Here is a 14,020-nt window from a genome sequence, read left to right as displayed (position 1 = left end):
TGTTTCTGAACTGTTTGTGCTTTACTAGAGCAGCGGTGCAATATTTGGATCGCGGACGGTTTTGAGTTGATATCGGCTTTAGGTGACAAACTGAACGCAGCCAGGAGGCTGAGAGCAGCACGTCCTCCTCTGGCTCGCTTAAGACATTTGTAACTGAAAGAACAACAACAAAACATTTTCAAATTAATGACCCAACAACAATAATAATCTCAGTGATTACTGTTTCAACAAGGTGTTGCGTAATTCTGTGCGTTTCGGTTCCATTACCAAAATAACAGAGCAGGAGTTTAAAATTAACTAATCAACCACTGCTGTGTTCATGAGAGGCTTATTGATGATCGCAAAATAAATATAAAGCCTGAAAACCTAATATCGTAACGCACTGAATGTTATGTTTTTAACGTTATCTCTGGTCAGCTTGCGGAGCGCAGGAGGTTGCCATGGCAATGGGTGTGCTTTAATTACAGAGAGACGGAGAGTAAAAAGGTGCGAGTGGTTTAGTTGATGACCTGTTCGGGTTGTTTTAACTCTGTTTATCTTTGCTGTGGCGCATCACAGCCGTTGGAGTTTCAATAAACAACAAACTTGAACAAACTCATTCTTTGTGAGTATAAGTCATTTACATCAAAAATTAAACAGGGTAAATATGTTTCATTAAGTATTTAACAAACAAATACATATATATATATATATATATATATATATATATATATATATATATATATATATTTTATTTTATTTTATTTTTTTTTCTGTCATAGTACCCCCAAGATTTTTAAACTACTTTCACCCCTGGTCGCATATTAGTAACATGAATTTAGATTATTCTGGATGGATCATGATTTTGTAAATTATGATAATTTAATGCAAAGTTGGCATTTCATTAAAAGTGTCATTATTTACTGAATGTCACTTCATGACAACTGTCATAAACATTCATGAAGACTTCTTTATGTTCATGTTAGGTGTTATGTCATGTTAATAACAGTGTCATGTCAGTCTTATGCACACCCCTTCAAATAATGTGTTACCCAGAATTGCTTACTGTCAACTTTTTCCATGCCCACTGAACGTTTCCATATTTGATCCCATTGCAACCACACACATGAATATATTTCATTGGAATTTTATGTGACAGACCAACACAAAGTGGTGTGCAATTGAAAAGTAGGAGGAAAATTATACGTTATTCAAAAAATTTTTGAAAACAAAGAAAAGGAGGACTTAGTTTTGGGATGGAGAACATTTGCCTCATTTTGTTAATCTTCATTTATTCAGAGAAAATAAGTTATCCAAGGGGCTCCCCAACGGGTCCCAGGCCTGGCTCCAGGGTGGGACCTCATGTACGTCCACTGTTCCAGTGGTCGTATTCATCTTAAGGGATCTTTGGGCTGCACTTGGTCTGGTTCCTCACCTAGGACCCGTCTGCATAGGGTGGACTAGAAATAGGGGAGAGAGAGAGAGAGAGAGACTCAGACCAGCAAATGGCCTGAGACTGGGAATAATACCCAGGACAACTGCTCTGAATACCACAGACTACACATGGTGTGCATACTGTACCAACTGAGCCACAACGGCCCCCTGTCTCTCTCTCAACTGCACAATTTTGAGCACCAGCACATTATTTTATCACAGTTAAAGTGATACTGTAGTTGTGCAAAGTGCTTAGCCAAAAAAGTTAATGAAGCATTCATGGAAGGATGTCTGTACAGAAACATGGCTATCAACTTAGCTGGCAAGCTTCTTATCCTTGTTAGGCTGTAATTTTAAACTAGATGATTATGGTGGAATTTAGAAACTGGATGGAGGGGAAAAAAATGAGTGTTTGTATGTGTCTCTGCAGAAGTTCAACAGACACACTATGATTAGGCTCCAGTTTCTGTTCGCTGTTTATCCACATTACCACTGCCAAGGAGCTTACCAGCTAATTTAGGCAAATCATGGTCCCCTAAACAAATTACTTGCTCTATTTGAGGAGAGAAATCAAATTAAGAAATTAGCACACATCCAGCATTGTACTACAACCACTAATGCCAACGGTTCTTTGAGCATTTTCTTTCTTCCTCAAAAAACTTTTTTTACATTGCCCTATTTGTGCTTAAATATACTAATAGAAACCTGCTCTAAAATAAAACCACACTTTAATCTGTAACTTTGATTTTAAGTCTCTTAGTCCTGTTAGCAGGCTGCAATACTATATGTTGAATGTCGGTGAGCAAATGCACAGACTGTTTTAATATCCTCCACAGAATATGTTTACATTATTTTCACAGTTATTACATTCAGGTCCCACAGGGACGCTTGCGATTCTGACATTTTGGTTCGTTGGACAGTTACAATGCTTTTGTATTAAGAAAAGATTAAAGTGTTGCAGCCTATTCAGGCATAAAGGATTCAGGCAGTAAGTAAAGGAAGGCCTACAATGTGAAGAAAAAGAAAACAATAAAACTAAACACTTATCTGTTTGGCCATAATAAAAGCATGGCACAACATGGTGTGGTGTTCACAAGGATAACTGGTGCAGGTAGGGAACCTTGAGTTTTCCTTCCCTAGCAACCCATTGTACTTCCAATTGTCTCTATAACTAGACTGTCTTGGTGTGAATTTAATTTGATTTGCTAAATAAATCATTGAAGTTTAAAAGACTGAATTGCATCCAGATAACGGAAACTTGCTCATTCTGTCAAAGGTGTGACAATGTTGTCGACTCAGTGGTACAGACCAGTCAAACAAACACACGAACACAAAGAGACACTTGGAAATTACGATGTAGCACTGACATGGCTATTAAAAACAACTATTCCCTGGTGTAGTGGAGTATAAACTTGCACAAAAGGCACTGCAGACAACAGCAAAGCAAAAAAGCGCTCAACAAATTGTTTAAGAGGACTTGCCAAAGCAGAGATGGGTGCCATACATCATGAAGGTCTTTCCACAAATCTTCGAAACTATTTACAAGCGTTGGAGAAGGAGGTGTAACAGAAAAGGAGCTGAATTAAACGAAACAACTGGATAACGCTGAAAAAAAGGCGAGAGAGGGCGATTCAGGAGAAATCACCAGCCATACGTCACCTGCTTCCCTCCCTTCCCTTCTTTTTTCTTTACTGACTTACTTTCAAGCTACCGTTCCTGGCCATCTCCCCTCTCCCTGTTGCCCTCCCTGTTGCTCCCATTGCACTCTCACCTGAGCAAGATTAATCGTTCCAGTCGAATCACATTACCTCCGAGCCCAACTCCATACGCACTACTCACGCGCGCACCCCCTCTCCCCCCCACACACACACACACACAAAGGTACATGGATATCGAGGGAGGGGAAAGAGGCGAGAGACACGGGGAGATGGAGGGTGGAGGGTATTGAGGGACTTAAATGCATGGATGGTCTGCTCATTTAACTCATCACATTATTTTAGCCCTGTACTTTATTACACTTAACTGGGACACTAGGCACTCAGTCAAACACACATACACATTCACATACATCTCTGCCCACACATCCATCCTGAGCTGCAGCTTTGCCATAATGTGTTTATGACGTTACATGTTTAATTTGGGGAAGAGGATGATTCATGGCCCCTGATAACAATGCTTCATCATCCCAGAGCACCTATGGCATAAAGGGAGGCTGTGCAGGGCAGGAAAACTCTTGTTAATGGGATGCTAATCATCTCATAACCCGGGAAATGGGCTAACAGGCACGAACCCCTCATGCAAATGCATTTAGATGTGCCTGTTTGTTGATGTTTATGTGCATTCCCGTCACTGTGTAGCTGTGTGCAGGTGTGGTCTCTGCGTTTTAGTGCTCGAGTGGTGTGTATGTGTGCATGAGGGTGAATATTGATCTATTACTATGTGCTCTATCACCCTGACAAGCCTAATACGGAAAAATGGGACACTAAGCAGGTGCTATCCTCCTGCTGATTTATAAAACATATGCACAGCAGTAAACACCTCAATCACTCTGGGGGGCAAGACTTTGGGGATTAATAACATTTACATGCTGTGAGGGTACAGGATTCATAATTTTTATGGCGGTGACCTCTTTAGTTATTTAAAATACAGTAATCTTCAATCTCAAGGTTCAGTTATTACATTCAGGAATAATCTCTTCGAGGAGAGAAAAAAAATCAATTAGAGGTCAAAATGGCCAAGAGTGAACTTGGTTAAACTTTGATATGAATGAGTCTGTCAGTGCTCTGCATTTGGGGATACATTTATGCTACTGTGCAAAAATCTTGAGTCATCCCTCCTTTTTTTCTGTTTTCCCTCTAAGAATCCAGACTTTTTTTGTATTTTTTTTAAAGTCCTTCCTAAAAGTCTTTCAAACATTCTTTATGTGTCTTTTCACTATGCCACTTAAGTCTGACTTATGAATCATTCAGGATGAAACTTCGCTGTGTTCACACAACACATTTGACCTTTAGCTCCTTGTACCTTGCCACAATACCTCTTTGTTATGTTAAGTCTAAAGAAATATATCAAAGATAAGACGGACTGAAAGACAATGACTGCAGTCCTTGAGGGCTAGAGTCATGCAACCTTTAGATGTGACCCTTGTCCTACACATGAACCAAATGGTGAAACCACTTCGCTCGTGTGCAGTCAAGCTCTGCAGAGCTCCGCTAATGAGCTAATTTTGGAGTCAGGTATACTAAAGCGGCGAGATATTTAAAGGCTGCAGGACACCGGCTCTTAAAGACTGGAGTTTAGGACCACTGATCTAAATGCTTCTCTAAGCTCAGAAAAAGGAGTATTTCAACACATCTTACTATGACATACAGCTATAGGAGTCATGACCCCAAATTCTTTCAGTCACTAAGTATGTGTGCCCATAAATAGGTCAAAATATCCTTTAGCATAATGCCAAAAAGACAGAAGTAATTGTTTTTGGTCCCAAAATGCAAGGTGTACAGATAAGTATTCCTTTAAACTAAAAACCAAAGAGCATCCTGGTGCACAAGCTGTTGCTAACTAAAACTAATATCTAAATTTCAATAGTTATAAACCTAAAATAAAGGATTTCCAGTAACAGGACAGAAAAAAATTCTCATGCTTTTATTTTTAGTTGGTTAAATATTGTCTGTGCATTGTATCTGTAAAAAAAAAAAAAAAACTGGAAGCTGCAGCTCATCTAGAATTACGCTCGCAGTAAAATGATCCATTTCAAATTTCTGACCAAACGTCAGAACTTCAAAGTAATTCACAAGACGTTGACAAAGCCACAGCTCTTAAAATTGTGTTATTGGTCCATAAGAAGTTGAATCATATAAGGGTCACACAATGCAAGCAAACAAAAACAAAAAAAAAACACAAACAGGTTTCTGTGTTCCTCTGCTTTGGAACAAACTGACTGAAAACCTCAAATATGCAAAAACGTTTGGCTCATTTAAATAAGTCTGAAAATATCCCTATTTACTGTAGCATTCCTATACAAATCAGACATTAAAATGTTAGTTTTGGTTGTTTGTCTAAAATGTGTGTAATGCCTGCAGTTTGTTCTTTTGAAGCATTTCTTGTTATTGTAATTTTCTTTACCTTCGCCCCTTTATTTTGCTGTAATGCTTGAAATACAGAACCTTCTAATCATTTCAACATCACACTCAAAGTAACATGGAGTTATTTAGCTCTAATACCTGCTGTCCTCTTTGCGGCCTTCACTGCTCTGTTATTATCTCAGTTGCGAACCTTAAACAAACACCTTCATCTTTCTCACTGTGCCTCACACTCTCCTCTGTCCAAGCCGTTTTATCTCTTGCCTCTGTTTTGTCATTCCTGCCTTTGCTTTCCAACCCAGGCTTTTTTTTTTTCTTCCTCTGTGCCATGTGTCAGCATTCATTTTCAATTTTCTCCTTTACAGCTGCCATTGCTTTTGTTTACTTCACTTCTGTCATCACTTTTTTTTTTCCCCCCCTTTCTCCTCTCTCTGCATCAGAAACATGCATCACTCAACTTCTCTGTCTCTTCTCTCTCTCGTGTTCCACCTCTGACATTGCTGTCCGTCTCTGCTGTGAGCGTTGAAAACCTGTCAACCAATCAAAATGAACACAGTTTTATTTGACGTGTGTCTTTGTGTCGGTGGCCTTTCATAGACGGGGCTACACCCACCACAGGCACTTTGTAAAATGAGCCAGCCCTTCAGGACAGAAATAGTTAATAAAGTGGTTATAGTATGGCACGCCAATGTTGGCAAATACAAACAATTCTGCAGATGCTGAAATTCTAAAAAGGATTTGTTTTAGAAATTTTATTCTGTCTGAAAAGCATCAGTTGAATGTGTTCTTTATGTGAGATAAATATTTTTTGTAACAAAGCATCACAGTGTAGGCATTACCTGTGAGTATAAGCAATGATGTTGGTTTGTTTATTTGTGTCAAGGATAACCCCTTGAGATATAGCGTCTCGTTTTCAAGGGGATTCTTAAATATAAAATAAACCACAATGATGAACACTTCAGTAGAGGGTGCGTACGCAGGGAACTCTACACCAAACTAATGCAATAGATGGTAATCATGAAAGACAGGATGTAATTCATTTTGCCTTTTAAGCAGCTGAGCACAGAGTTTGGCTTTCCAGAGACAGAAGGAGAAAAGGTTTGGTGATTTTACAACCACAGTGGTCACAAAATGGCTGACCACCTTTTCACTTTTTTTTCTTACGCTTTATCTGATCTCGCTTTTTCTATCTATCTATCTATCTATCTATCTATCTATCTATCTATCTATCTATCTATCTATCTATCTATCTATCTATCTATCTATCTATCTATCTATCTATCTATCTATCTATCTATCTATCTATCTATCTATCTATCTATCTATCTATCTATCTATCTATCTATCTATTTGTGCCTGACAGCAGTATCAGATGTACCATAAGGTAATTCATAAACAGTGCTAGGTTCCAAACTCCTACCAAACTGTGACCTTTACACCCTGACAGTCAAGCCAAATGTAGCAGCTGTGAAACTGTTAGCACCACATTTCTGCAAACACAATCTGAACTTAAATAAATTATTTAAGAGGTTGTTTGCCAAATCATGCATAGTAAAAATAAGAAGTTTGTTTGGATTTTATTCAGTTTGACAAACAACTGCATTCTGTTACATATAAGAAAATTACTGTTTGTTTCTACAATATGTTCCTGTTTTAATGTCAGAAATTCACATTTTACCTCTGGAAATGCACAACATGTTTCTTTGAGACATTCAGTTTTTTTCTATTTGAACAACACTTCTGAAGTTTTTTTATTTCATTGCAAATTATTTACAAAATTAATGCATTTAGAAAAGCAATGCGAATTCCTCTGAGTTTTATGTAAGTCGGAATCTGCATATGCATATCATCTTTGGATTATTATTACAGCCTCCTGCTCATACACCTGCAAAGTCCAGTTCACAGTCTCCTTAACATGTGGTTCATGTGAACAAGCTGCTGAATTATTCATATCATTCATATAATGTAAACTGGTTTGCCAACTGTTTGCTTTATGTGAGTCTAGACCATTATGTCTTTGCACAAGCTCATTGTTGTTTGTTTTGACAGGACATCGAAATCACCTAGAATATAATTGCAAAGTTTACTTATTTCAAAAAAGCTTCAGTAGGTAACTTTTATACAAATGTTTGTTTATTTTTTCCCGTATTTCTTAAAAATGTTACTATAGTGTGACAGCATAATATGAAGCAGATAATCTGTGAAAGCTTGAGCTCATCTGCCTCCTGCCTGTGATCCCACTATCATCATCAGGAGGAACACACCATCAACATCAGAGCCAGGAGGAAGATCTTCTCTCTGTCAGTCATGCTTGTGTACAAATCTTCACTTGGGACCACAAGATTCTCTCCCGTCTTTCTCCAGACTCTGATACAGGTTTAGACCTGGTTTTCCAAATTAAAAGCAAGATTTATTTTGATCTAAGGAGAGGACTTTAGGGCACTGATCCTCACTGCAGTCTTTTTTTTCTTTTTAGCCAATTTAAGACAATGAAACAGGCGCTGTTAAAGCTCCCACATACGAGGGGCAGGACTCCATGCAGTTGAGATTTCATAGTCAAGTGTACCGATTTCACATGGCAAGTTGAATGCTGGAATAATGGACCGGGACTGATTAACCAACAGGTTGCAGGTGTGAGGGGAGAGAGAGAAAGGGAGACTGCAGAGAGAGAGAGAGAAAGAGAATGTGGCACAAGGGAGTGAGGAGGAGTAAACACAAACATGGGAGCTGGGAAATTAAATCTAACCAATGAAAAAAATAACTGAACACAAATAAATAGATGTTATTATAATCTAACTAAAATAACTGAGACCAGACCAAACTAGTCTGACTTAATCAAAAGAAGAATAACTAAGGAGAGCATATAACAAGTCAGTCAATCTCGGAACCCAGAAAAACAAACCCCAAAACAACTCAAGACTCTGAGCGAGTCAGAGGAGTGATTACTGTGAATCCAATACTGTGAATCCAATGGGCATTTTCATTGTAATCCTCAGTCTTTGTGTTGCTTGTGCACCTTTTCACTGCCACAGTTTTACCTTCTGTTCAACGTTCTGTCAATATCCCCGGATACAGTATTCTGAACAGTTCGTGTTTGCTGCAATTTTCTGTGCTTTCCTCCTCGTGGATGTTGCCGGTAGCTGTTGGAAAATTGCCACAACAATAGTCTTCCTCATGATTGTGAAGACCATAACATAAAAATATGCATTAACAACCCCATGTAATATTATATTTTGGGGAGTTTTCATTAGAAGTAATCCATAATCATAAAAATTAACAGGCATTTTGTTGCTCGAAATCTATGTCACCATACTCGGGTTTCACTTTAATGTGAAAAACCAAACTAAATTGTGTCATCGGTGATATTCTAAATGTAGTCGGATGCATCTGGAATTAAATTATTGTCTATAATAGATTATTGTCTATATACAATCTGTTAAAATTGCCATTTAGGTTTGACCTCAGGTAATGGTGTTTGACAGCCAGGGGCTAAGACAGTAATTACAAATACACAGACAGCATGCATCAGAGCTCCCTGACCAGAATAAAAAATCTGGGTAGAAGTGTTGTTAACAGAGCTGTCTCCACACCATACCTGACAAGGGCACGAAACACAAAATAAATCTGTTAAGGTTCAGATTCTCTCATTTAAGCTGACTTTAAAGCACTAAGTTGATTAAATGTGTCCTTAATTTAAATAATGAAGAGAGTCATCCTCTACCTCTGCTCCCCCTTTCTCCTCTTTCTCCTCCATTTGCAAGTTCTTCTCCTTTTCTTCCACTTCTCCCTCTTCTCTCTCAGTAGATGTCACTGCAGTTCCACCACGTGCCCGTGACACAGACGGATTGCAATGCATCGTGGGACTTAGACACCCTCAGGTGACGATAGCAGTGACGAAAGTGACCGAAGGGGAGGGTGGAGGTGGGGAAACGATATAACGAGGGACGAAAGAAGGCAGATAAAAAGAGAGGGGAAAGGCAGGGACAATGGAGACGCTTTAACTCGGGCTTTACAGGTAGGCCCTGGCAGCAGCTGTCAGTGCTGCTCATTCCATCCTTCGCTCTTCTTCCTCTGGAAAAAAAACCCGACAAAATACACAAACTGTAAAAAAAAAAACCAAATCGTTCAGAATCACATGCCCAAACTGTTAGCGGTGATGACATATTAACACACACATTCCCACAAACATCCTGGTGATGCAATTAGCTGTCATGGCCCGATCTCCTATCAGTTGGTAATGAACAGATAAACTGTTGTGGCATCAGGGGAAATGTGAGGGAAGATAGAGGTGTTGTTGACTTGCCTCTGTCAAACAGATGGTAATCTGTCAGCTCTCCAGTTTTCCAGCTCTTCCGCTGATTGGAGCTCACTGTAATTACGTTATTCAGTATGGGAAATGGAAAATATCACCCCCATCAAGTGACATTTCAAGCAATATTTCATTTTGTTCTCAAGGGGGAACTTTACTGTTGTTGCTCAGCAGACTGAATGTTAGGCTGGAAACCGGCACCATCTTGATTGTTTGTTCTTAGAATTGTAACCAGCTCATCTTTGCTTGAAATACAAAATACATGACGTGCTAGTGAAGCTGTAGACATTGATAGGTTTTCAGAATCGAACAGTTTGAAGTGTAGAGACAGAGTAACGTGTTCTTACGGCTGCTCTTACTTTGTTGCTTCCCTCTTCTCAGCCATTGCCAGGTTGTGTTTGGCACGTTTTGCTGATGCAATCTGTCAGGATTTTTTTAATCTGTAACTGATCATATTTAGAGAGTGTCTGTGCATTTTCACAGTTTTTATTTTCTTACACAAAGAAAATTCTGTTTATTTTTGCCTCAAAGCTTGGCTTTCAATGGAAATGAGGATAACCTCCAAGGATGCTTCGAAGGTAAGAAGTTGGTTCTTATTTGGGAGACCAAACTTTTTAAATTTCTTTCTTTGGATATAGTTCATAGCTTAAAAAAACACAAATAAACAATGTTTTGATGGAAAAGTGGAAAAAAAAAAGTGACTGGGATAATTCTGCCAATAACTAAATGTTCTCTCTCTCCTGCCAAATAAGATCAGGCTGGCTCTTATCTTCCTATTAAAGGTGAGTTTTTTTCTCTCTACTGTCACGCCATGCTTGCTCAGTGTGAGGAATTGCTGTAAAGTCAACAACAGGATGCAATCTGTTGGGCTTCATTAGATAGAAACCAATATTAAACTAGCTTGGGCTGCTTGATAACTAGGATCATTTGTAATGTACATGTGATTGAATTGAAATGACTTGTTTGCAAAGTTCCTTGAGACACAATTAGCTTTGAATTGGAATGAAATGAATTGAATTGAATAATAATAACAATGATAATTTGTCAGACAAGTCATCCTGATGCTGGGTTAGGATTAAAAGATGTGCAGGTGCTGTTCCCCCTATGAACGCTTTTTGGTTTCATCTATTTGAAGGAAGAAACTTCTTCACTGAAATCACCCAGACAAGAGAAACAAAATTTGCTTTCAATAAGTCTGTTTTATTATAGATATTAAATAAACCTTGTCCTTGTGCCAGCCTTATGGAATTGGGGAATCAGCTATATTTACCCCTTAACCCCAGACAAAATACAAACAACAATACGGTTCAGAAAATGAAAGAATGAAATACTGTTTATGTTCGGCGTTACTTGATAGAAAACGGTAACCTGTGGAGAAAATAACTGTAAGGTGGGACTTTAGTAGGGACAACCAACAACAGAAGCCTCCTCCCTTATTGCAACATTTCACTCTAAACCGAAGCAAATTAGAACATTTTCATGTGAGTTCTGTTATGAAAACCTGTTGCCTAAAAGTCACTGTTCTTTCATTTTGGGCAGATGAGTGAAAACAAGAAGAACACCTGTTTAAGGATATTTGCCATCATCCACCTGTGAATAATTTATAACTCAGCTGTAAACTAGTAAGGCAGGAAGCTTTATGTGGGCGGGCAAAAACAAAAGTGACTTTCACTGGGGAGATTTCCATGACAAATTTAAATATTGGCCTGTCACTTTGCATTCCTTTTAAGGTTCTGTTCCCATGTGTGCATATGAATGCTCAGATCCGCATAACACAGTTGTAATACTACATAAAATTAGACTGTTCCCCCTTTAACATTTACAAATGTTGCCCTTGGAGAAATGTAGGATTGTATTCGGTTTTCTTGTTTATATTATTTGCAGTTTGTCTGTGGGGTAAATGCATTGTCCTCTTGGTTTGTGGTTTCATTTACCAGATACTATTAAATCCTCTTCAAGTAAAAGTTCTGCCATGGAGGAAAAACCTCTCTGCAAGCAGCGTAGCTGTGAAAGGTAGAGTGGGGTTTTGGACGCTTTTGCTTTGCTTGTGTGTAAACAAATATGAATTGTTTTTCCCAGCAATCTGAGTGTGTGCGCACGCGTTTAAGTACTCTTGTGTGTCACAGTTCAAAAGCAGACAAGTGAAGAGGAGCATTAAACGCCCTCTTCCTCCACTAATCAGGGATTAGACAGTGTTTAAGAGCACAAGAGAAAACCATAAAACAAATGAGGGTATAAAAGACACGGCTAAAAACGCCTTGGAGGAAATAAAAGAATGCCTTTCTGCTGTTTTGGTGTTTGACTTGTCTCAGAGGGTCCAAGCCACTTAGCATTTAATTTCCAAGAATTTCTCTGTCATTCACAATTTCCTTTGCTTACTGCTACCATTTTTGGGGATTTGATTGGTACTGGACTCAAAGTAAATTTATGCAGCAGAAAGGGAGCTTATGTTTTAAAGTCAACATTAATAGTATAATGTTTGCTATAAAGTTTTTTTATATATAGCAGTGACGAAATTAAATTAAATTAAATCACTTAGATGTTAAATGTATCTGGCTGTGGCTATCAAGGGTTAATAAGAAAACATGAGCTAGGAGGAAAAAAGATTAGGACGATCAATAAGCAGTCATGAACTTCTTTGACAGATTCCTGTTAAAACATTTCTTTTTCTTTTTTTGTGAAGAATTGAATTCCAAGTTTATTTTTTTACCAACTGAGTCACACACTTCAAGATGGCATTGCCACACAACTATCCATCCTGAGTCATAGTATCCTGTTTTAGTGGGTTTCAGAAGTACTCATCCACTTTGAAAATTGGCTTAAATGTTATGATTTGCGTATGAATCATAGTTTCAAGAATTGATGTGTTATAGCTCTAAAATACGATACTTGAACTCTAACAAATGAATCAGAATATTCTTGTTTATTTCAGCTATTATAGTTTGATATAGTTTAAAGTTGTGAAATTCTTGTCCTACTTTTATAAAGACAGCTGGCCTTTCCAGTAACCTGTAAAAGTGATCCTACTGTGTGTTTAAATAAACCCACAACGCTGAAAAGTTTATAAAATTTCCTGAGGCAACATGTACCCAGCAAAGTTGCGACTTGTGTGTGTGTGTGTGTGTGTGTGTGTGTGTGTGTGTGTGTGTGTGTGTGTGTGTGTGTGTGTGTGTGTGTGTGTGTGTGTGTGTGTGTGTGTGTGTTTTTTTTTTAAAGCATCTTGCTTTTTTGGTCTGATTGCCCTCCAAGAGGTTTTCTATAACATGCCGCACTTAGAATAAATTAATGTGCCATTCATTGTACCATTCCAGTGCTGCTGTTAGAGCTGAACATTTCAGGCAGCATGTTGACACAACACAACTGGAAGGGGGCTGATAAATTTTGTAACATATAAATAGAAATTGTTTTTAGAGTTGTTTCTTATAACAAGATGGAAAGGGAGATTGAAAGATATAGAGAATGTAAAGGAGAAAAAGACATACAGAAGGAAGGAAGACAGTCTTCCTTGGGATGTAGGAATGATTAATGTGAAGCTGTCAGAGGGGTGGAGAGGGGAACCCGCAGCGATGGGGGAAGAGTCACGGCCAGGTGCAGAGAAAAGGATATGCCAGAGAGGGGGGGAAGCAGAGATGATGGCATAACAGCATGGAAAGGTTCCATGACTGACTGCAGACAGTGAGAAGGGGCGATTGTGTAGAGTTTCAGCTGTGGAAGCATGAAAGAGATTTTGGGAAATATTGCTTATAGGGAATGTGAAAAACGAAGAAAAAACAGAAGGAACAGAGTGAGTTGGACAAGATGAAGATGTAACAGAGAAAAGAGTAGCAAAGGGAGCAGAGAGTTGTGGAAAACGGAAAGGAAAAGAAAAATAAAACCCTAAAAACAACCAAGGACGTACAAAGGCCTGAAGACGAAAAAGATCTAAAGCAGGTTGCTTGTAAAAAGACTCTTGGGTTGTTTCTGTGTTCTAACCAGAAGAGTCTGTCTGTGTGTCTGTGTGTCTGTCTGTACAAAGAGTTAAGAAGGAGAGAACTCAACAATGTGGTTGAAATTAGAATAATGTTTCTTACAGCAATTGCCAGTTGTGACACTTTGCCATAATCTTTACCTCTGTGTGAACCAGTATGAACGATGGTCTGTGTCTGCACTTATTGTTCTGCTTCACCTCTAACCTCACTCTACTTTATTGCCCCATTCTATCTAATGGACTTTCCATTGT

At 38.6% G+C, this 14,020-nt stretch overlaps 1 long non-coding RNA gene across 1 annotated transcript; it reads right to left on the bottom strand.

The window, feature by feature from the left end:
* Window positions 1-801: 801 nt before the first annotated feature.
* LOC108166805 (uncharacterized) lies at window positions 802-10,162 on the bottom strand. The gene is made up of 3 exons (XR_001777198.2): window positions 9,214-10,162; window positions 8,531-8,632; window positions 802-1,439 (listed from the first exon to the last, which is right to left on the bottom strand). It is a non-coding gene; the product is annotated as an uncharacterized LOC108166805 (long non-coding RNA).
* Between the last annotated feature and the right edge of the window lie 3,858 nt (window positions 10,163-14,020).

Source organism: Poecilia reticulata, chromosome 13, assembly GCF_904066995.2.
Source record: "Poecilia reticulata chromosome 13, P_reticulata-male-v2, whole genome shotgun sequence".
In the NCBI taxonomy this organism is placed as follows: Eukaryota; Metazoa; Chordata; class Actinopteri; order Cyprinodontiformes; family Poeciliidae; genus Poecilia; species Poecilia reticulata.
The sequence above is the reverse complement of the archived record's forward strand: the minus strand, read 5'-3'. Positions and strand labels throughout refer to the sequence as shown.